The 24,592-nt window shown below is 51.8% G+C and overlaps 1 long non-coding RNA gene across 5 annotated transcripts in view; it reads left to right on the top strand.

Moving 5' to 3' along the window:
- Positions 1-24,592, top strand: part of LOC131492554 (uncharacterized) — a 70,474-nt gene that overhangs the window by 15,175 nt on the left and 30,707 nt on the right. For 2 of the 5 annotated variants that reach the window (XR_009252128.1, XR_009252131.1), the window contains exon 2: positions 14,145-14,222. This is a non-coding gene — a long non-coding RNA (uncharacterized LOC131492554). Of the gene's footprint in view, positions 1-14,144; positions 20,549-21,548; positions 24,562-24,592 lie in introns of those variants that run through there. The other 3 variants (XR_009252129.1, XR_009252132.1, XR_009252130.1) reach the window with 2 other exon arrangements.

Here is a 24,592-nt window from a genome sequence, read left to right as displayed (position 1 = left end):
CTTCCATTATGTCATTTGGTTCCCAGCTTCTGAAACTCAGAATCGAGACATAAGCCCAACGTGAGGGGAGTTTTTCTGAGTTCAGCATGACCTCCAGGTTCTTGGTGAGCACACGGAGGCCCAGGGGCCTCGTGGCGCTGGGTCATTGGCTGAAGCCAAAACCAACAGCCTTTCTGTGGAGGAGGTAGGGCTGTGGGTGACATCCTCTTTCCGGAAGACTGAATTCTGGGGGACCCCTTTCTGTTGCCAGTGTGGGGTTGTGTCTGCACTGCTCAGCTGCTTCTGTGCGAGCTGAGCAGCTTAACCCGACAGCTCTTGGCGTTGGACAGGAAGATGCTGTTTTGGGACCCGCTTCCCAGCTCTGCCTGCAGCTGCACGGCACCAAACGGCCAGATTCGTTCATAATTTGAGCCCAGTTAACTCTGTCTTCATAGATCCGGGTTCGACATGGTAGTTAGTGTTCGTTTGCTTAAAATAGAGACACAATCCCGAACCCGGAGGAAACTGACAAGGGCTATTTCCCAGCCTCCTTTAAAAGATCTGGGGTTGCCCTTCAGGTAGCGAGGTAATTTATAAGCGTTCCCCCTAACCTTGTTTCCAGAAACAGTGGAGCTTTTTCATGGTCATGGTTCAGATGTGCTTTCCCCCACAGAGGAACGATCTAACAACTTCTCTGGCTCTCTGAGGTCCCCTCCCTGGACTGGAAGGGGCCTCGTCTCCAGGAACAGTAATAACATCGAACATTCCAGGTGAAGCTGGGGCTGTCCATCTCCTCTGTGCTCCTGGACATCTGAGAGGTCACAGGCAGCAGGAAAGAGAAAAGAGCCCTAAGTTGAGTCGGGGTCCACCTACCCTGCCCCCGTCTAGGCTGCTGACCCTCAGCAGAGGGCTCCATGCATTCACTGGGGTGTGGCCTTGGGTCCCCATGCCATGGAGCTGGTGAGGGTGGTTGGTCATAGCAGGCTCCACCGTCCTTCCTATACCCCACTCAGCCTGTCGCTTTCAGGGGCCCCACATCCCACATCCTTGGGACATGGCCCCATATCCAGAGATGTCACTCTGGGAGAGTTCAGGATGTTTAACCAGCCACCCCAGCCTCCCTCTGCTTCTCAGTAGGGCCTCACTTGGTCTCCTTCCATCTCCTTCCGTTTACGACCAATGGGATCCTCTCGGGATGCTGGCTGTTCCACGTGTCTCATTCGGTTTGGGCTTCTAGAACAAACTATGGTAGACTGGGGAGGTTAAACGGCAGAGATTTATTTCTTACGGTTGGGGAGTCCAAGATCAAGGCACCAGCAGGTTCAGTGTCCGGTGAGGACGGGCTTCCTGGTTCATAGTTGGCCAACTTCTTGCTGTGTCCTCATATGGCAGAGAGAGAGGAAGCAAACTCTTGTGTCTCAGGGCACTGATCCTATGCGTGGGGGCCCCACCCTCATGATGGAATCACCTTCCAAAGGCTGCATCTCCTAACACCACCACACTGGGGATTAGGGTTTCAGTATATGAACTTTGTTGGGAGCATAAGCATTCAGTATATAGGAATATACTGTCTACTTCAGAGAGGGTGATGTGGGGCACAGAATGGCCAGTAATCATTAGGGATTGCCCCTAACAGAGGCTGTTTGCTCTGAACCATGGGAAGGTTGCCAAGGATACCAATTCGGTCAAGGGACAGCTAAATACAATCCCAATGGCTGTTGCCTGGCCCGTTGACTGTTTTTGAGGGCTGGCCTAATGCTGGCCCAACCCTGGGTGGATGGGCATGCCCTTGGGGGTACCTAGTAGGTATTCTTTATTTAGACTTTTCTGTGACCATCCTCGGGTTAGAGGTTTCCTGGAATAGTCTAGGTGGGCATCTGTACATTCCTTCATATGTTCAAAAAACACTTATTAAATAATTGCGGTGAGCTAGGCTCTTGGGAAACAAGATGGAAAATAAATGCGGTCCCAGCCTTCATATAACTCAGTCTTAAAGAGACTGTAGGTGAGGAAACAGGTGTATGAGCTAGCTATCACTGTGTAACAAAAAACCCTGGAAAACCATCAGGAGCGTTTAAGAATAAACATCTATTTTCATAGATTTGCGGGTTAACTGGGATGGTTCAGTTTCAGGCTGTAGGTCTGTGAGCATTGGTTGAGCTGATTTTATTCCAAGGTGGTCCATCCCAGGTCCCAGGCTAAGGGGCCACAATGACCTGGCACTAGATTCTTCTATCGATAATGACAGGGCTACGAAAGAGTAAGTGGAAACATGCAAAACTCTCAAGACCCAGGCCTGGAGTTGGCACAATGGCTCCTCTGTCCATATGTCCGTGGCCAACACAAAGCCACACCGCTAAGCCTGAAGCCAAGGGGCGGGGAAGAGCATTCCCGAATGGCGAGGCTACATGTATGGAAGGGAAGAATGGGGCTGATAATGCAATCCACCACACCATGGGCAGCTCCCTTAGGCACTGACCGCTGGGGGAGCATGAAGGGGCCTAGGGGGCTGGCAGTGGTTGGGGTACTAAAACAGGGCGGCGGGGGGGGGGGCGCGGGGTGGGTGGGCACAGGTCAGTACAGCCGTGAACTGCGTTAGTTTTCTGGGCTGGAGAAAGCAGGTGTTCCAAGCAGGGCCTGTGAAGGTGCTGGTTCCTGGCTTTGTGGCCTCTGTGTGCCCATGGCTATGCCAACTCCAGCATCCGGAGGGTGCATGGGCACGAGTTTGGCCACATTCTCCGGGGCCTTGGTATGCTGCACAGAGGGGAGCACTGAGGCTCTGCTTGTCCTGTTCTTGCTCCCGGAAGGGCAGGCCCCTCTCTCTGGCCTAGGCCAGCCCACCGTCTGATGTCTAAGCTCTGAGCATAGCCCAGGACATGGCAGGTGCAGCCAGCCATGCATCCAGGGAGGCACTTCCCCCAAGTCCTTTGGCAGTGTTGGGCCCCTCTGAGTGTGGCACTAGAGGTTTCCTTCCCTTCCCACACGTCTCCCCTTTGGGCCCATGGAGCCACGCACTCAGCATTCTCTGGAACCCAGCCGCATCTCTGTCAGCCTCCTGGCTCAGGGCCCCCTCTTCTTTGCCCTGACTATTCTGAGAGCCTCCCAATCGGTCCCTCTGCTCCCACCCTTGTCCCCCCTCTGTTTCTTCTTGACACAGCACCCATCCCAACCCGTAGCTCGGAGCACGTCACTCCCTACTTCACCCCTTCTGCGGCTTCCCATTGCGCCGAGGGGAGAAACCTCCACCTTTTAGGGTGGCCTCTGGGAAGTCGAGGCTCTTGGAAAACAACACTCGGGCATTATTTGCCTCTTTCCCGGTGCTGTCTCACAAGTGTGTGGTGGATTCCCACGGGCTTCACCAGAGAGCTGCACCACGATTTCAGAAGCAGAAATGAGAACTCGGTCCCGAAGCCAGGCACCGAAGGGATGCACAAACCCGTGAAACAGGACCACTCTCGCCACCGCTGCGTTTTAGAAATAGTCCTCTCTCGTGAAAACGTGGTATTTATGTCAGCATGCAGGAAGTTTATTATTGCTATTTTTAAGTGAATGAACAGGTTTTAAAACTGCTTCGGTTTCATTTCTAAGACAGGGCATTTGAAAGATGGAACCCACGTGAGCGGAAGCCCTCCGGAGGTTTCCATAATAGACATTTTCAAGGGTGGTAAAGGGTTCCCGAGACCAAACAGTTTGAGGACCGTGGCTACAGAGTATTGCTGAAACTTAACTTGTCTAGGTCTGTTGAGAAGATTATATGCAAACATGAGTGCAGGGCACTGGGTACGTAGCAAGCGTTCAGCGAGTGCTCGCTAATATCACGACTATGTAACAACGGTACCGTACGGCTGTATTTTAATTCAAAACAACAACAGTAATGAAAGAAACATTGATTTGAAGCCTACGAGGAAGGGAGGAAGAATTTGCTCTGTATGTGCGTTAAGAGGGAGACGGGGAGTTAGAAGAGGTGGCTTCTCTGGGGTAGGGTTGAAGCCCCCGCTGAAAAGGCTGAAGTGGGTTTTCTCAGCTGGGCTCGTGGCTTGCAATGAGGGGGCCCGGCCTCCGCCCGTCTGTGGTAGGTGGGATCTGAAGTGCTTGCCCAGCCCATGCCTTTGGGGGACCAAGAGTGGGTGATGGGACTTGGCTTCATTGGACAGCGCTCTCGCGGCTGCATCCAAAAGGCCAAACACAAAGAAAATGCTGGCTTTGTCCAGGACGGAGCAAATCTGCTGCCTCTCCCTTGGCTGGCGGCTCCCTGCTGTCTCATTTCGGAGTAACTGCTCATTTGGCTGGTAGAGTGAAACTAAGAGACAGGTTTGACCTTGGTATATTTATAGCCAGGAAGTAGGAAAGTATCATGAGTAAAACCAGACCAGGGAAACCATACGAAGTCCCCTGGGGAACAGCAGCGTTTGTGTGAATGTGTGAGTATGTGTGTCTGAGACAGAGACAGAGAGAGAGACAGAGAGAGAGAATATGTTTGCGCGTGAACCATTTGGTCAAAGGCTTGATTATTTCTAGAAGGAAGCCTGATTGGCTCGGTCAACTTGACGACCAGAACTTCTTTCCTTATCTGAACTTAGTTTCCCCAGCTGTAAAATGGGAGCAGTGCCTGTGTCCTTGCTGTCCCTCTAAGGCACATAGCGGCGGAAGTCACGTAACTATAAACCGTGGCAGACATGAGGTGATCTAGAAGGCATTTGTCCCCTCTCCAATCCGGTAAGGAAAAAGCCACAGCGTTGCCGGCTGAGGAGGGGAAAAAATGTCCAAACAGGAGCAGTTCGACTACCCGTGGCCTCCTCAAACTTCGTTCAAGTTGCCCTTGACGCGGTGTGGCGACGGCAGAGAACAGTCAGCCCGAGGGATAAGGAGCTTCCGTCTGTCTGGCCCACGACGTCCTTGGCAACCGTGGGCCTCTCCTCAGATGGAAGCCACTTCAAGGCCTTGGGAGCCACGACCAGGGACAGCCCTGGCCGAGGGGGGGCTGATATTGGTGGAGATACGCCTTCACATAAAGAGTTGGGCAAGAGGAGAATTGCGGAAAAGAGGAAAAGTGCTCCCCCGCCGGGGGTGCAGAACAGAGTTGTGTCCCTCACGGACACACGGGGGCCTGGCGCCCTCTCATCTTCCTTCTGTATAACGACAACTGTGTCCCCTCTGGCAGCAGTGAAATAGGGGATAACATCTGTGTTAGATGACATCTGAAGGGGGTGAGCCACCGTGAGGTGACCTCAGTGCTGAGGATGACAGTTTGGCAAGATGGCAGGCCGGTAGAGGTGACCCTTGGCCTAGAGGTAGGGTGACCATACGCTTTCTTACACAAGGGGGGACGCTTGTTTGGAAATGAAAGGAGGTGCTATTGGTAATGAAACTAGGCATCAGGAGAAGACTAGGACAGTCTGGGTACAGGAGACATACGGTCACCCTCTTGGAGGCCACGGGAGTCTGATGGAAGAGCTTACCCCATGGGGTTTCCCAGGGAGGGTTGGCTAGGCCGCTTCACAAGGGTTTAGTGCACAGGGAGAAAGAGCCCCAGCATTTATGCCCGAAGAGGGGTTGGCCAGCAGGCGTGGTCTTGAGAAAGGGACAAAGGAATGTTCCTCTCCAGGTCAAGGGGCCCTTTCTGGAGGTCTGGTGCGGAGACCCAAACTGCAGTCGTCATCATGCCGCCCATTCTTCCAGGGTTTTATACTTTCCAGCACACCCTCATAGGATCCACGATATAATCAGAAAAGCCCACCCAACCGTCCAGGAGTGGATAGGGCAGATTATCACTTGAGAGGTGAGGAACTTTGAGGAACAGATGGGCCCAAAGCCCTCAGCCTGCGGGGAGCGAATTCATTTCCCAGCATCTGGCGGAGGGAATGTTCCATCCACGACGCTACCTACCAGGAAGATGGCTAAGGTCTGAGTTTCTTCCAATGCGTTTCTACCCAACTGGTGACCTTCAAGGCAGGGCAGGAATCAGGAAGGAGAAGCCCACGGGGCCACAGAACAGAGAAGCCTCTTCACGTGGAGCTTGGTAGCCTGTGTGCCTGTGGGGCTAAGCTTCCATCCAGGTCTGTGTCTTTGTGGTTTTATAGGACCAGCTGCGCCCAGGGCGTGGGGACAGGCTGGATGAGGGATGCACCAAACTACCGAGCCCACCAAGGAGAGTGACCCACTGCCCCTGGAGTTTTGTGGAATGGCAGGAAGTTGGAGCTGAAAGTGGCCTGACGTTCACGTCCTCCAACGGCCTCATCTGCAACATGGAGAATCTGTAGCGGGAGAAGGAGGCGACGCGTGTTTGCATCTCGCTTGCGGGAGCCTCGGTTAATCCGTAAACCCCTCTGAGACAGGAAATGTGATCCGAGGTCAGCTCTGTTGTCCAAACGAGTAGGTGGGGAGGCAGGCTTCAAACCCGGTTCTCAGGCTGACTCTGAAACCTACGCTCTTGGTAGCACATGGCACCCCCTCCCCCCGGGGCTTTGTCTGGAAGAGGTCAAGCCGCGCTGAAAGTGTGCTGACCCCCATCTAAGTCTTTTTTAGGTCAACTCTCATTGTAAATGTTTTCTCTTTGATTTTGCAACCCTCGGCAATTAGTTACCAGGGCTGCAAAGGGAAGATAAGGTCGCAAGAGAGGAACCTCCCATCTGGCCCTAGTGAACCACGGGCAATTTCCGAGTGGCTCTCAGGCCGTCAAATGCAGTGACCCCACGAGGCCAACACTGAGGCCACACCGTAGATACGACTGGGCTTCGTTTTTCCATGATCTCAGCAGAACTGTATAAACCAGAAGCAGATCAGGTTCAGAGATGAGGGGAGGACATGGTCGCAGGTCCTAAAAGCCCACCCTCCCCAGCAGAGGGATCCAGATCGGGGGTGAGGAGAGCTGGGTGGGGGGAGAGGCAGGCGGATGCAGGTGTATTCTTGCATGGCCACCTCTGGTCTGCTGTCTCCAGAGATGCTGGAATGAGGGCTGTGTTCCCAAGAAGACAGTCTTGCAAAGAGGGACGCCCCTCACGTGGGGCCGGTGGTCTCTGTAGAGAGTCTGGATCCAGCAGGAGGGGAAATTGTGCAAGCACTGAAGGGTGCAGGGGGCTGTCCTTGAGGCAAGGGTCAGCCCAGCAAGAACAGGTTGTTTTGGAAAATTGTCTGGCACCCTTCCCCTCGGCCTGCGTTCAGGGCCCAGTATTTTCCGAGTCTTTTGCCTTATTTGTTGATCAGCGCTTACCACATCCTTGAGAAACAGGTCAATGCAGGTGGCTGGCCATGTTCACCCCTGGGGCCGAGGTTGGGAGCTCTGATCCACACAGAGGCAAACAGAGCCACCCCCAGCCCTCCCGCCCCAGGGACCTCTGCTGGGCTAGTCTCTCCACCAATGACGGTTCTGTCTGTTTCCATCCGTGAGATGCTGCTTGCCTTTCAAGGCTCAGCCGAAAGTCTCTCTTCACTGCCTGCCGCCTTATCTTCAGTTTTAACCTTTCTGCGTTATGAGCATCTCAAACATTCCGCAAGCTAGGGAGCAGAGGACGACGTGCGTCACCCATGTGTCATCCAGAATCAAGATTCTACCACACCCGCTTCCTCTCTCTCTCTCTCTCTGAATTTTTTTTATAGCATCATGTCATTTCACTTCTGCATACTAGATTTTGCATCTCTAAAAATTCCCGGCATTTTCAGACATAGTGATATTCTGGTTCGGGGCCTAAAAAGGGCCAGTGATTCCTTGCTGTCATCCAATACCCAATCCATACGGAGTTTCCAATTGTCCCAATTTTTTCCCCCCTCACAGGTGATTCTTTTGAATCAAGCCTACCATGTGATTTGGTTGAGTTTCTGAAGGAACGCGGCTAGCTGTTCTGAAGAACTCCCACACATGGCTTCTACCCCCAACTTTCCATTTATGCTTGTCTTACAGCCCTTATTATAGGTGCCCTCGATTGGGCCACTGCTGTCCTGGCCCCGAGTCCCCTCCACAGCGCGAGCTTTTTGAGGGCAGGCGTGATGTATTCTCTTCATCTCCGGGCCCCTCATGCCTCCCAACGTGACGCTTTGTGCATAATAAGTGTTCCGTTGACTCTCAAAAATGTCACCGTATCTGAGCGACTTTTCTCTTTGCCACTTACAACTTAGGGTCTTAAGATTTTTGAAAATCTCACACCCCCCCCCCCCCGCCATGACCGGGAGTGACCGCCGGGTCCAGTGAGGTTCATATGCAGAGCAGAGGACAGACCAGATTACCTTTACGACTCAGCACGACTCTGCGACTTTGGGTTCCAGAATCTGGCTGATGCCAGACATCGACTTCATCCTCCGGCTTTGTCCTGGGATTTATCAGTCTTCTCGTGGTTAAATTCCACAAGCTGGCGTGATCTGAGGAGGAAAATTAGGGCATGATTTCTTGCCATCCCTTTTTACAGCTTGGCAAGGGACAGAAAGGTTATCCTTCCCTCCCCGTGTTGCTGTGTCTTTAGTGAGCTTGCGTGGAGCTGAGGGCCTGGAACGTTCGGGGGGTGGGGCCTCCTGCTCCTCACCTTGCTTTCTGACCCAATTCTCTGATCTCACAACCTCGGACTTGGTTGTTTCTAGAGGTATAATCTGTATGCCGTATTGAGAGCGGATGAGAAAATATGGCTTGGATTATGGAATTCAGCTTCGTGATTCATTTGTTCGACAAGCTTCTTTTGCGAACCTACCATGGGCCAGGCCTTGCCTGCCTGGGTTCTGGGAGTCCAAAGGTAGCCAAGGCCCACTTTACCAGCTAGGAGTTCGCTGGTTAATGAAATAGATCATTAGTGCCAAGGTAGAAGGAAGCCTGGACATTATAGAAGACAGAGAAGGGCAGCCAAGTTAGACTGCTGGAGTATGGGAGGGCTTCCTGGAGGAGGCAGTTTGTCCAATGAGTCTCAAAGGACGCATCGGAATTTACTGGAGAAAGGGGAAAGGGAAGAGGGAAGAACATTCCAGATATATTTCAAGGGTGTGGAATAACATGTGGAAAGGGAAATTATATTTACCTGTATTTTCGTTTTTTCTCTCTCTCTCTCTCTTTTTTACCCTGTATTTTCAGAGATGCTTGTATTATCATTCACACTTCTGAAATGATTTAAAGAAAATATGCCTTGGGGTACCCGGGTGGCTTAGTCGGTTAAGCGTCCAACTCTTGGTTTCGACTCAGGTCGCGATCTCATGGTTCGTGGGTTCAAGCCCCACATCGGGCTCTGTGCTGACATCACAGAGTCTGCTTGGGATTCTCTGTCTCTCCTTTTCTCTCTGCCCCTCCCCCATTTGTGCACTCTCTCTCTCTCTCAAAATAAATAAACATTAAAAAAAAATTTATTTTTTATTTTATGTTTATTTATTTTTGAGAGAAAGAGAGAGACAGAATGCGAGCAAATGAGGGGCAGACACACACACACACACACACACACACACACACAGAATCTGAAGCAGGCTCCAGGCTCTGAGCTGTCAGCATGGAGCTTGAACTCACAAGCCATGCGATCGTGACCTGAGCCAAAGTCAAATGTTTAACCGACTGAGCCACCCAGGCGCTCCAATAAATATTTTTAAAGATTAAAAAAATAGGCCTTGAGGATGTCAAATGATTTGTCCAAGGGGAAGAAGAGGAATTAGTATTAGGCCCACAGATTCTCTGAGAAGCAGGGCAGCATCCTGACTTTATTCGGTGCCCACGTTAACACCCATCCCTCCGTGAAGTCCCTCTGAAATTTTCACTCGTGCCAGTCATAGAAGGGCCGGGCCCGGGTGAGGGGGCATGCGGTGGTTGTGTTCCAGAACAGAATTGCAGAGAATTGCCTACAGCCTCTTCACAACATGCCCACGGTGCTCCTGGGGACCAGGAACCAAGGGCAACAAGCCTTATCTCAGAGAGTGGAAAAGTTTCTCTTCTTGAAGCAGACGCAGACTGTGTTATGTTGGCCTTCTGACAAGCTGGAAATACCAGACTACTGACCAAATAGGATTATTTGATGGTTTATGTATTCCGTGAAAACCATTGTGTTTTATTATGTATACATGAAGTGTTAGTGAATGCAGTTAATCCAGCCACGATCTTCAGGAAGACCAAGACTTTTCTTCTCTTTACATCAGATGATTGTTAAAAAACCTCTAAAAACTTAGAAGTGTTCCTCTAGAATAGTTCAAGGAGCTTTTGAAAATCCCCTTGACCCCTAAGTACTCGGCCCTGAAGCGATCACCATGGCAACGGGCGCTTTGAAGACCTCCTCAGGGGAAACAACAATGACCCAGCACCCACCACGTATTAGACAGTGTTCTAGACACTTCCACACGCAGTGCTGTTTAATTTTGGATCACGCACCCTACCAGAGGCAGTCATTGTTTGCCCAGTTTTTACAGGGGAGGGGACCAATATTCTGACAGGTTCAATAACTCGTCAGTTTCACAGAGTAAGGAGCGAAATGACAATTCTGACCCCGAAGTCTCCTCTTCCCTCAGCGCCATGATTACATTTCACACACGAGAGGAGGCGCCCAAGACGCAGCTCTCGGGTCTGACTCTCTGGGTTTGAACCCAGACTCCAGTAATGACTCACTCGGGACAAGTTACTTGGCCCCTTTTCCTCGACCTCCCTGGTTGTAAATGGGGAAATAATGGTGCCTTCCTCATAGGAAGGATTGGAGGGGTCAGTCCAGGTAAAATCGTCCAGATGGTGCTTGGTGCCGATAAGTACCTCATGAATGTTAACGACTCGTGTAGGGACCTTTGCTTGAAATCAAGGTTACCTTTCGCCTGGGCTCGTCTTGCTTGGGAAGAGGACAGGGTGTTGGTGCATCTTTGAGGGCTGAACAGTTAGGGAAGCGGTGGGCCATTCGGGACCGGGCTTCCTCCCGGCAGAGCCCTGGGGAGCTGGCTGGTATGTGGGGGTCCGGGAGGCCCCGAAGTTGCGGGCTGTTTCTGCCACCCTGGATCCATCCGAGGGATGAGGCACGGAAAAGCACATGGCTTTGGAGACAAAGGCTCCTGAAAATAACTAAAAGCTGGAAGCCTCTGTGAATTCAGCGATGCTCGATGTCCCTGCAGGTGCTTTCAGGGGAATCAGAACAGGGACAAACGTCCACCTGCCGCGGCCGGTCAAAACCAACCCCAGAGGGTGCAGAACAAGGCTCGGGTCAGAAGCTGAGTTCCCCGGGAATCAGTGGCCAGAGTGTCATTGCCTGCCGGGGAGTGGAGGAGGCCGTGCTGACCAGGGAGGACAGAGCAAGACGCAGGGTCTGGCTCGTCCACAGGGCAGGTGGGAGTGGGTCCGGGCGGGGAAGTGAGGACCACTGTTCACGTAGGAGGACCTGCTGGGCCACCTTGCAGGGGGTCAGAGAGGATCCACCAAGGAGAAGGCCTTTGAAGGCCAGCCAAGCCAAGGGGGAGCAGACAAGGGCAGGGCTGGACACCAGGAGGGGACTTCTGGCCTACGGCAGAGGAGGCTGGCTCGGGAGTGGTGGGTCTTTCCAGCTCTGGTGGGTGAGGAAGGGGGTCCAGGTGGGAGAGAGGCCCTACCCCGGCCCTCTTGCTGCACTCCAATTATTTCTGCCGAGTTACCCCACCTCCCTGAATCTTGTTGGTCTCATCTGCAAAATGGAATAAAAACGACAACTTCCTCTCCTTGTGTCTGTGAATGAAGGCTCTTGGTGCCACAAATGTTCGAGACATGGGAGTGCTCCTCGAGGACCCGGGGACCTCGGAGGGAGCTAGAACCTCCAGGATGCTGTGGCGGTGTAGCTGTGTGTGCCCAGGGACCAGGCAAGGCCACCCCTTCCTGGAGCTTGACTTCGGCTTAAAGGCAGCGCGAGCTCTGCGTGTGGGGTCAAGCCTGCGTTTCCCGGGAGACCTTCCAGTCTCCACCACCTGGAAACCAGGCTTCCCTGTCACAGGGCCGAGCAGTGGACTCCTCCGCAGGGCGCTCTCAGTGCCACCGAGTGTCTCCCCCGGTCTCCCCTGTCCTTGGACAAGGTAATGGTGATATACGTAGACCCCCGTGAGTGCCTCAAGCGGGTGGCTTTAATGGCTATCTTGGAGGTGACATTCCATTAGGGGTGATTGAACTTAATTTTAATGGCAGGATGACTTATGTTTTCATCATCCCCTCCCAGGCCTGAAGGTCAATGGGAAAACTTTCTCTCCTCCAGGAATGAACTCTTTGAAATCACTTAAGGCCACGCCAGGCTTGGTTAATGCTAAGATCCTGAATTGTAAGGGAACCCCTCTGCACCAGCGGGTTTGTTTGGCAGTGTGGGGACCCTGGAGCCAGGGATGGCAGAGGGTTGAAGGTTGACCCAACCACCCGCTGGCTGTGTGGCCTCGGGCAACTTACTTAACCTCTCTGTGCTTCCTCGTGTTGGTGTAAGGATTCCAGGATTGGCTGGGTGGAAAACGGCTAGCGCAGTGCCTGAAACAGGGGAAATTGCCGCGCAAGTATGGGCTCCCGTAATCAGCTTTTTCGAGAAAGGGACAGAAGCAGCAGCCATTTACAGAACGCGCGTCCGAAGCCACAATGGAACAAAACGGGTGGTCGGGCTAAGGCGAGGGCTTCAGGCAGGAGCAGGTAGGTGTGGAAACGCAGATTGGGGCTGGCTGGCGAGGCATCGGAATTAAACCCCATCCTGAATGATACACGGGCGAGTGGAGGGCTTCCCGGGAGGGAAGGCGATAGGGAAGGGGTGTTTCTGGAAGATCTGTGCTGACAGTGGGGATGGAAAGGAAGAAATATGTATGAGAGCCATTAGGAAGGAAGCCTCCCCAGGAGCTTGCCGTAACTGGATGCGGGGTGGAGGAGAAGGACTTTGAGGTGCCGGGGGAGGTGACGAACAGGAGAGTGTCCTCACCAGCATTGGGGTGGGGGGGGAGCTGGTCTGCAGGGCAGAGGGTGTTTGGCGTTTCGATACCAGAACCTCGTGGCCGCCCGGAGCGATGTCAGGGCTGGGGATGTGGTTCCGGGAGCCATCTGCAGAGATGGGGGGAGGAGAGAGAGAGGGAAGCAGAGAGGACCCAGTCCAGGCGTAGGGCAGCTTTCACAGGGTCTGAAGCTGATAAGGGAAGAGGAAATCACGAGGAAGGCCAAGAGCAGGGAGGAGGGCGGGATCATCCCCTGGGCAGGTGCAAGGGCAGCCCCGGGGAGCTGTGCGGGAAAACAGGGCACCGGCAGGAAGGGAGGCCTCAAGGTGTCAGGCGACTCAGCAGTCTTATGAATTTCTGCAAAGTGCCAGAAATGAGAAGATCTTGTCTTCCTCAAAGGAAATATCGACAACACAGCTGGTAGTCACGGAGCCCTGTGCTTCGGCTCCCTGGGCTGCCTTCTGGAGCCCAGACCAGGTCAATGTAATTTTGAGCAGACTGGCTCTGGATTGCCCACCTGTGATGGGGGGGGGTGGGGAACGGAGCGGGGGCCTTTGTAGTGATGGTGCCTGGGGTCCCTCTCTGCCCCCTCGGCCCATGAGCCATCACTAAGTCATTCTGAGGACAGCGGTGGCCCTGCACCGTGTGTGTGGGCCGTGTCACTCCCGCCCTCCCGCGAGCCCGGGGTGGCGAGAAGAACTAACGGGTGACATGAAAGCAGGGACTGCAGGCTACTTATGCAAATGTTACCACGTGAGCTTGCCGTTACCATCCTGTTTGTGCAGTCAAGAAATTCGAGGTTCAGAAACTTGACCGAGTTCATGGCAGATCCAGACCCAGACACTGGTACCCTCAGCTCAAAGCTCTTTCCATCACCACATGCTATTTTAACATTTAAGCGGAGTAAAGTAAAAAAATGCTTTTAAGGTTTATTTATCTTTGAGAGAGAGAGACAGAGACAGAGACAGAGAGCAAGTGGGGGAGGGACAGAGAGAGAGGGAGACACAGAATCCAAAGCAGGCTCCAGGCGCTGAGCTGTCAGCACAGAGCCCGACGTGGGGTTTGAACCCACGAACCATGAGATTGTGACCCGAGTTGAAGTTGCATGCTTAACCGACTGAGCCACCCAAATGCCCCAGAGTAAAGTAAAAGTTTTAATTTCAGTGGCATGGACAGTGTTGTGTCCTCCTTGAGGTATTTAACAAATTTGGTGTGGCCACATTTGAGCTGGGATACCCTGCTGGTCATGGGGGCATTGGCTTCGCCAGTGTGGGAACAGTTGTTTTTTTACCTTCCCCCCCCCACCCCATTTGCAGATGGAGAAACCGAGGTGGCTCCAAATCAGCTTTCTGCTGCTGCTTCCGGATCTGATACCAGCTTGGACGGTGGCCATGGTAACCTGTGTTTCCCCAGCTCTCCAGGGGTTTATGTTTAGCGAGTGATGATGTATCCTACTAACAGCAGGCTCTGGCTTAAAGTCCTACCTGCATAACTTCTGGAACCCAAGCCCTCCCTTTCCCTGGAAGGTAAAGGTCCCAGGAGGGTTCAAAGGGTCCCCTTGGTGGGAGATAGTTTTGCACACAGCTGCCGCTCTGGAGTCCTTTGCTCCTGTCCTGCTGGTGAAGGGACCTCGAGATTCACCACTTCCACACTGATGTCTCTCTTGCTGTCTTCCTCCACGGTCCCATGCCACCTGATGGGAAGAGGAGGCAGCCCCCTCCCCCAAGAGTAACGGCTTATACTCCGCGACCAAATGTAGGTAATTCTTACTCTTTCCTCAGGATTACAAGCCCACGTTTCACTTACTCCCTTTCTTTCAATGTCCCCTGTGCCTCAAGACTTTAGAACAAAGTCCAGGGGATATGTGGAAAGACAACATGTATGGAAGCACCCAGCATTGCGCCCGAAATTGTCCCTCTCCCCTGACAATTGGCCCCCGTCTCTACATTAAGCTCAAGCACTTCACCAGGGCCTCGATGGAGAATGGGGGTGAGGGCTGGTTGGATGTGGCCTCTGCCGTCTCTTTGCGGTGGTGGTTTCTCTATGGCAGAATTGAACATGTGCCCCATTTTTCCTGGACGAGCATGCGTCCCATTATTCCTGGATGAGCATGCGTCCCATTATTCCTGGATGAGCATGCGTCCCATTATTCCTGGATGAGCATGCGTCCCATTATTCCTGGGTGAGCATGCGTCCCATTATTCCTGGATGAGCATGCGTCCCATTATTCCTGGATGAGCATGCGTCCCATTATTCCTGGATGAGCATGCGTCCCATTATTCCTGGATGAGCATGCGTCCCATTATTCCTGGATGAGTTGGAGTTCCTCCATCCTCTGCTAAACAGGCTTGGGTGTTCTTTGACACATATTTGATACCGGGAGTGCCATTACAGAAACAAACCCCAAGGGACATGGGAGTAGAGGTGTAGAGAGGCATCTGGTGAAACAAATGTCAGCTGTCAGTCAGACTCACCCGATGTGGCAGACAGCCCCTGAATGGCCCCCAGAAAATCCCACCTCCTGGTTGTCACGCCTCTGTGTACTTCCCTCCCATGATGAATGGGGCTGACCTGTGTGACCGAAAGAATATTATGGGAATGACCGAGCGTGACCTCTGAAGCTGGGTCTTGGAAGACATTGAGGCTTCTTCTGCCTTGTTCTCTTGGATAAGTTCCTCTGGGAAGCCAGCTGTCAACTGCTGAAGCCATTGGTGGACAGATCTACGGACGGGTGTGAGGAACAAGTTCTACTGCTGGCAACGACCCGCCAGCGTGTGACAGCAGAGCCATCTTAGAAGGAGACCCTCCCACCCCAGTGAAGCAGTCAGAGGACTATAGCCTCTGCTGACATTTTAACGACAATCTCAGGAGAGACACTAAACCGGAACCATCCAGCTAATTCACTCTTGGATTCCTGACCCACAGAAACTGCAACATAAGAAATGCCATTGCTGTTTTAAGCGGCTACGCGTAGGCTAATTTGTTACACAGCAGCAGATGCCTAATACATCTGCCGTAGGTCACAGGGACTTGGGAGTCAGTCCGGACTCAGGTACAGGTCACACTTCCCAGAGTTTTCATCCGACACTGCTGCCTATCTGCCTGTTTCTCCCCGTGCTGCCTCTGTTGACGTGCAGGCTCTAACGGGGGCACTTGGTCCCTTACGTGCCTGCGACTTGCTTCATGGCGGGAGTCCAGGCTTGGAGCTTCACTTCACACTGGCGCAGTGTGGAAGCTGGAATACTCCCTCACGACGGCCCTCGGACTGTGAATAGACACGAAGGGCGATGCTGAGTCAGGCAGCAGGCTGGCAGGAGGGCACACGTCAGCGGGCCGGCTTCCAGAGCCCCGGCTTGCTGCACTCCCAGCCGCCTCCTCCTGAAGCTTCACCTCCCATGGTGATTCCGCATGGCAGTCACCTCCGATGCACACAGAGCCTGGTCCCACAGGCACGTATGAGAGACCGAGAACTCTGAATTTCAAACCAGAGAAGTCCGGGGTTGCCACATTTTGCCCCGACTCAGCAGAGCCACCCTATGCTAGAAACCCTACTCGAAGAGCTTGGAGCGCACAGTGCTTGGCACATATTCAGCCAACGAGTAACTGAGGGGCCGCGCTCTGACACCCTCTGCCCTGTTCAGAGAACCTCGGGGAGGGGATGGCACCGTGGGGCTCACATTCCAGAGGGACATGGGAACGTTGGAGCAGGCGTGGGCGTGATTGGTGAGGCTGGTGGCACGTGAGGGCCCTCACTCTGCGGGGGAGGCCCGCAGGCACGTCGTAGTCTGGAAATCGTCCACGGGCCCTCTTGTGCCCACTCAGGATCTAAGGTCTGCGAAGGGCGGGAGGGTCTTTGTGAGACACCTGTCATGAAGGAAGATGTGTCATCGATGCTGAGGCACAACCACGGCCCTTGGGGAGGAGATGAGCTGCCTGGTCCAGGAGTCGCCTGGTCCCGGCCAGATGGGGAGGATGAGGGTAGGAAGACCAGTCGGCGGACTAGTCTGGTCGGTGGACCACACTCCGTGAAGTCCTTCGGGGGCTGCAGTCTTGTGCGTCCCCCATGAGGAACATCAATGGGCTGGGTGCAGGGAAGTCCTGCCCTCGGATGTCCTGCCCAGGGCCTCCTGGTGTGTGGCCTGCCTATGCTTGATACCAACGGCGTGTTGGCCTTGACCGACGGTCCCTGGTTCTTCAGTGCTTTTGTGGACAGCAGGGAAAACACATGTCTGCTCCGAAGAGTGGATGAATCACCAGCCCCAGGGAACGTGGCATATTCTCTCTGTCACTGAGTCTGTGAACCAGGCCCAGGGTCTCCCTTCCTCTGCTGTTTTTAATTAGGGAAACAGAGCAGCCCTTGATGGTGGGGACCCACGGAGGGGATGCCTCGGGCAGCGGGGTTGCGGAGGGGCCGGAGGGCCGTGGCTTCTGCTCGATGCCCAGCCTCCAGCCCTCTGTCTCCAGGACCCCTCCTGGGTGGCCAGTGTCCACGTCTCTCGCCCCCTTTGAGCCAGGATCCTAGTGATAAATCTGTTCCCCCCCCTGCCCCCCCGTCAGCAACAGAACAAATGCGTTCTCTCCAGCCTGCTGCTCACTCTCAGGGACCAGAGCCTCCCCAAACCCAACCAGCTCATTCATGTGGACAACATCCAGGCTGGTGGGAACTGGAGAAGCTGGCGTCTCCCCCTCTCCCTGCGCTCCCACGCCCCTCCGTGCTTTCCCTTGAAGTCCCAAATGGGGGCACAAGCACATTCTTTCCTGGGGCAGCCGCTCTGCTAACTTCTAGCACGTGCTCTGAGCTCATAAAATCCGAGCAAAGTGAGGAAAATGCAGGCGTCAGGCCTGCGGGGACCCGAAGCTCTGGGGACCCCTGGTTTGCTTTTTTCCTTTCCGTGTGCGTCGGATGAGCCGGCTCATCTTGCAGAGCCTTGGCCAGCCCTGGCTCTTCCGTAAAGGAAGGTAGAACCTTAAAGCGGTGGCCGGGGGTCCCCTCAGGCTGGGAAAATATTTAAAGCTGGGGGCGGTGGGGACAGGCCACTGTCCCGGGCGCTCCAAGAGAAATGCAGATTACTGAGCCAAACGTGAGAGCAGGTGCACATTCGTCATCCAGGCAAAGCTCTGAACACAACGGTGAAATCAAGTCGGGGCTGGGTCCCGCCGCCGCACTGAAGGCTGGAGAGGAACTATTCTGGAACTGGGAGCCTGCTCTTTCCCCGGCTGGCGGCAGGAACCTGTGGTCCGTGGCTGAAGTTGCTCTGTCTAGATGCCCCCCACTCAGTGGCCAGTTTCTTTCCACAGTGGGCACTGGTTGCCCTTGTTGTGAAAATAGCCCCTCTTCTGACTTCACTGGGCAGGAGTCCATTCACAGGAAGCGATCCTTCTGTCTTGTGGGCACCCCCCTGCGGCTGCCCGTTCACCCTTGACCTCGCCCCTTCCTCCAAAGTCACAATTAGAGGTGGGAAAAATACTCGACAGACGTGAAAACGATAGGCTTAGCAGGAGCCTGAGGAATCGGTAGGGAAAGACTGAATTTAGTTTGCTTTTACGTTGGAATGGATCGTTCATTTTCTTGGTTCAAAAATCAACACTTGAAAAAGCTAGACTTCTACCCTTGCTCCCTTCAACCCAACCCAAGTAGTTTCTTGGGCATTTTTATCATGCCTCTGTGTGTGTGTGTGTGTGTGTGTGCATGCGGACGACCATTTTCTTTTTCTTTCCTCCTTTCACAGATAAGGAAGTACAGGGGCGCCAGGGTGGCTCAGTCGGTGAAGCGTCCTACTTCGGCTCAGGTCATGATCTCACGGCTCGTGAGTTCGAGCCCCACTTTGGGCTCTGTGCCGACAGCTCGGAGCCTGGAGGCTGCTTCGGATTCTGTGTCTCCCTCTCTCTCTGCCCCTCCCCCTCTCACACTGTCCTCTCTCTCTCTCTCTCTCAAAAATAAATAAACATTAAAAAAAATTTTTTTTAAAGAAAAGGAAATACAAGTGGTCATAAAAGAACGGGAAGGACCCACCATCTCACTTAGGAAAAGTGTAAATTGGACCGACAGCAGAATACCCTTGTGACAAGGCTGACAAAAGCATTCTACGCAAATGGGTTTGGACTTTGTTCTCGTCACTTAATTGTATATCTTGGAGATCTTTCAAATCAGTGCCTAAAGAGTGTCTCCATTCATTTTTACAGCTTGTATAGTGTCCTATTTATGGACACACCATAAATTTGTTTAACTAGTTTCCCACTGATGGACCCTTGGGTTGCTTCCAAGGTTTGGCTACTACAAACAGTGCCACCCAGGACATTTCCTGTATGTGCAGGTACGTCTGTGGGACGAATTCCGGCAAGTAGGACTGTTGGGTCACAAGTGAGTGTGTTTATGATATTTACAAGGCTTTCCGGATACTCTGAGTGGGGTTGTGTGATAGGCGCAGCCCCTGGGAATCGAGGAGAGACCTCTTTCCCCGCAGCCTTGCTGCAGAGACATCTCAATGCAGTTTTAATTTGCATTTTCTCTCATTAAAGTGGGCCTGAGCTTCATTCCGTTCTCTGAGGAGCCGTTGCCTTTCCTTTTCTATGAGCTGCCTCTGCACCCGTAGCCTTTGCCCATCTAAACAAAAATTGCATTGTTGGCTTGATCTTTTTCCTTAACTGTTTTCTAGGAGCTCCTTTTATGTTAAGGAAAGATTAGCTCTCTGTGACAGGGCTTGCAAATATTTACCCCATGTTCTTGTCTTTTGATTTTGCTTATGTTGTGTGTGTATGTATACGTTTTTTAAAAATTAGGTGGTAGAATACTGCAATGTCTTTTTATTTTTTAACGGATTCTGATAAAAGAGAACCATACTCCACGGTTCTAGAGGAATTTGACGTGTTTTCTTCTAAGTACTTTTATATCTTTGTGCTTTTATATCTAAGTACTTTATATCTTTGATCCCTTTTTAAAATTTTTTTAATGTTTGTTATTTATTATTGAGAGAGAGAGAGAGAGAGAGCACAAGCAGGGGAGGGTTAGGGAGAGGGAGACACAGAATCTGAAGCAGGCTCCAGGCTCCAAGCTGTCAGCACAAAGCCCAATGTGGGCCTGGAACTCACGAACCACATGATCATGACCTGAGCCCATATCGGACGCTTAATTGACTGAGCCGCCCAGGCAGCCCTCTTTGATCCCTTTAGAGTTGATGCTGTGGCAAAATATGAGGTATGATATGGTATCCTTAACTCTTTTCCAATCATCTTGACATCATTTATTGGCCTATTCCCCAATGATTAGGCCTGTCGACTTTGTAATTTACCGAATTTCGGACCAGAACCGGGTCGATTTATAGTTTACTCCATTGACTGGGCTGTCCATTGGCAGGTACAGTGCTGTTGTCATTATTGAGCCTCTGTGGTGCACTTTGATACATGGGATGGTTGTTTCTTCTCATTCCTTCCCTTTTCCCCCTTTGCTCTGTTTTCTTTTCCTTTTTCTTTTCCTGGCCCTTCCTGTTTGCTTCATTTGCCATATGAATTTTAGAATCTGCTTATTTAGTTTAAAAAAAGTTGATATTTATATCGAAATCACATTGTTTATTAATTAACATAATTGATATGATAGTGTTAATTGTCACGGGGATATTGACATGATTACGAATTTTCCTCTGTTAGAACATGGCGTGTGTTGCATTGGTGCTACTCTTCTTTTGCATTTCTTTATCTTTCTTTCTTTTTTTTTTGAGAGAGCAAGAGAGAGAGAGACAGAGCGAGCTCGTGAGTTGAAGAGGGGCAGGGGGCACCTGGGTGGCTCAGTCGGTTAAGCGTCCGACTTCGGCTCAGGTCACGATCTCGCGGTCCGTGAGTTCGAGCCCCGCATCGGGCTCTGGGCTGATGGCTCGGAGCCTGGAGCCTGCTTCCGATTCTGTGTCTCCCTCTCTCTCTGCCCCTCCCCCGTTCATGCTCTGTCTCTCTCTGTCCCAAAAATAAATAAACGTTAAAAAAAAAAAAATTTGTTGAAGAGGGGCAGAGAGAGAGGGAGATCGAGAATCTCAAGCAGGTTCCGTGCCCAGGGAGGAGACTGATGTGAGGCTTGATCTCATGACCTCGGGATCGTGACTTGAGCCAAAATCGAGAGTCGGATACTTAACCGACTGAGTCAGCCATATGCCCCTTCTTTTAATTTCTTAAAGGTTTTTCTCTGAGACATTTTGCCTGAATCTTAAGTTTTTTGCAGATATTTTGTTGTGTTGCTATTGAAAAAAAAATCTCTTGAAGGATATGCCGTTTTCCTCTCCACCTGATTGCTATTTGTATATGTAAGTATTGCTGACATCCAGTATGTTATTGTATACCGGGCTATGTTAATGAACTTGTTGTTTGTAGTTGTTTTTGCCAGAAAGCCTTTAATTAATTAATTAATTAATTCAATGCTTATTTATTTATTTGGAGAGAGAAAGCCCACACGAGCAGGGAAGGCAGAGAGAGAATCCCAGACAGGTTCCATGCTGTCAGTGCAGAGCCTGACCCGGGGCTCAATCCCATAAACTGTGAGGTCATGACCGGAGCTGAAATCAAGGGTCGGACGCTTAACAGACTGAGCCACCCAGGTGCTCCAGGAAGACTTTAATTTAAAGAATAACAATGTGGTTTGGGAAATTATCCCAAATGGATATTTCAGCAATGACAAGAAGGCAGCCACCAGGGGGTTTGGGGAAGTTCATGGTTGGGGTGGGAGGGCTGAAGAGTGTACCTCCTGAGATTTACTGAACTGCTTTCAGTAAAGTGGAACTGGGGGCCGGAATCCAATTTCGGAAGCTTCATTTTGGACCGAGATTCAGAAGGTGTAACAGCTGAGCCAGTTCCGTGGAGAAAAATCTGTGCTGAACTTGCATGTGGTTGTGCTCCTTTGAGCCCCAGAGCACAGAAGGAAAATGCCCAAGACTGACGGCAGTGAGGAGCAAGGTTCTTGCTGGCTCCCAAACCCAGAAAACTGCAGGGACACTGGCCATCTAGGGTCGTGGATCCTTAGCTTTCGGGGACACTCACCAGAGCCCATCGGTGGAAGGATCTCAGAACACAGAGGAGGGAATAGAGATCCAGCACTCCTCTGCTCCTTGGAGATGGAAGGCAGATGGAATTAACAGGTGACCTATGACCCCGTGAGGGACATTACCACTCTCTGTTCTGTCTCGGTTGGGGTCTAAGGCAGACCCAGCCCCGACACCCTGATGCCTTTGGGGTCTCCCATATAGTTTATCCAGACAAGGACTTGGAGCTCGGGAGCCTTTTAGGGAACAAAGTTTAGCTTCCTCTTCACCTCACCCACCCCAGGTAAGAGGAGGGGTAGGAGCTGTTAGTAAGTCCTGTGCATTATGCTTGGTGCTGTCTGCATGCCATTTTATTCACTCTCCTACATAGTCCTCTGAAGCATTCTCTCTGCTTCAAGGGCGAAAGAATGAAGGGCCAGAGGGGCAGTTAGCTTGCCTAAGGCCATTCAGCAGGCAAGTGGTCGATGCAGGGTCCAGGGAGCAGAACAGAAGCAGAGCCCTACCTCCTGCCCCCACCCCCTCCACCCTTGCTTTAATAAAAACAGCTCGGCCTTCACCTACTTGGCTCCCATTACATTTTGATTTGAAGGGTGAATTCTACCGTGAAAGAGCCTGTGTTCTCCAGACACGTCCATTCTGTTGTTTCTCATCTCCCGCCATTTTGAATTAGCGGCACTTCCCCACCCCTAGCCCTGCCCCCACCCCACCCCTGCTACTGCTGCCACCTCTGCTAGTGGATCTGAGGGGTCCCAGCCCACTCTCTCTCTCTCTCAAAAATAAGTAAAGATTAAAAAAAAATTTAGAAAAAAAAATAAAATTGAGTTGAATGCAATGTTGATGGGTGACGCCAGTACCATTATTCTGATCACCGTTCCTAATAAAAATTATACGGAATTAAATAATCAGCCTAGGTCCAACACCATCCTTGAGCAAACTCAAAGTTGTGAGACAGGGAAAATGGCCATCTAGAGAGAGGAGGTCATTCATTCTACATTCCTTGCAAAGATAAAGGCAAATCTTTGTTCTGCTGTGCTCTGCTCTTCCTGGTGGTTGCGAGTGGTTACAGCTTGTGAGGACCGTGTGTCCTGGGCAGAATTCCCTGGCAGGGTGGCTGTATTTCGTGATCAGCACCTGGGCTGTGTGTGGGCAGGCAGGTGTGCTCAGAACCAGGGGTCCTCGCGTGGCACCCTGTACTCTTGTCGTGGACCAGGGGATGCAAGGACCTTCCAACAGGCTTGATGAGAACAAGCTCAAACTTCTGGGGGCAGTGGTGCCACTAAATGGCCAATGCAATATCATCTGTGGCCCAGAGCTGGGGAAGAGGTGTATTCTATTAACAAACACCTAGGTATCGGTGTAAGCATTTTACAAATATTCGTTTACCTAATCTTCATCTGGATTAGGGTTCTCACTTTATTATTCCTGTTTCCATACAAGAAAACGAGGCACGGAGTTCAGTAATCAGAACGAGGCCACACAGCCAGTCTGCCGCAGGGCTGGAATGGGGGGTCCGGGCTCGTTCAGATCCCGAGGCTAACATGCACTCACTGTTCGTGAAGCATCTCTCACGTGCCCTGGGCCTGGAGGTGGAGATCAGAATCCAATCTGACATGCCCCTTCCTTCTAGTAGCTTAGAGCCAGTGAGGAGCTTACATTTTGAAAGAAGCTTTGCCCTGTAAGTTTCTCTGCCCCATCTCTGTCGCTTCATTCCTCTGTACGTCAACCTGGCTCAGCGACAAGGATTACAAATACTAAAGGGATGTGATGGTTAATTTTACGTATGAACCAGGATAGGCTATGGTACCCCAATACTAGTTTAGATGTCACTGTGACGGTATTTTTTAGGTACAAATAACATTTAAATCAGTAGAGTTTGAAGAAGGCAGATGGCCCTTCGTAACATGGGTGGGCCTCATCTAATCAGTTGAAGGCCTTAAGAGAGAAAGACCTGAGGTTCCCAAGGAAGAAGGATTTCTACCTCAAGACTTGAGACTGCAAAAGTAACTCTTCACTGGGTCTTCAGTTTGCCAGTCTGCCCTGCAGATTTCAGACCTCCCAGCAATCATGTGAGCCAGTTCCTTAAAATAAATCCTTCTTTCTCTCTCTCCACACACCCTATTGGTCTGTTCCTCTGGAGAACCCTGACTTATACAAGGGAAAAATTGTATTTATGAGCTTCAGTAATGAACTTCTTCGGCGGCAAATGGCTTCTGTTAAATAGGGGGCCAGAATGCAAGTGAAGGTGTCCGAGGACTATAGAATCCTCTGCAGAATTTTTTTTTAATGTTTTAATTTATTTTTGAGAGAGAGAGAAAGAGAGAGACAGTACAAGTTGGGGAGGGGCAGAGAGATTGGGAGACAGAATCCAAAACAGACTCCAGGCCCTGAGCCGTCAGCACAGAGCCCGACACGGGGCTTGGAGCTCGTGAACCGTGAGATCACGACCTGAGCCAAAGTCATACGCTCAACCGACCGAGCCACCCAAGAGCCCCCTCTGCAGAATTTCTGCAATGCAGATACCTCTTCTATGATCCTTATGGCGTGTGAGTAATGACTTGAATCTGAGAATTCAGAAATTCTGATCCTGGTCCTGAGCTCGGATCTCTACATACCGGCGGTTGGTAGGTCGGAAAGGAAAACCACATCTCCAAGCACGAGGCACCTCCTTCCAGCAGGAGGCTTATCCTTCCTACCATGTGCCACTGCTTCGAAGGTACGACAGAAAACATCTACCTCATGCCAGG

Source organism: Neofelis nebulosa, chromosome 13 (genome assembly GCF_028018385.1).
Source record: "Neofelis nebulosa isolate mNeoNeb1 chromosome 13, mNeoNeb1.pri, whole genome shotgun sequence".
In the NCBI taxonomy this organism is placed as follows: domain Eukaryota; kingdom Metazoa; phylum Chordata; class Mammalia; order Carnivora; family Felidae; genus Neofelis; species Neofelis nebulosa.
The sequence above is the reverse complement of the archived record's forward strand: the minus strand, read 5'-3'. Positions and strand labels throughout refer to the sequence as shown.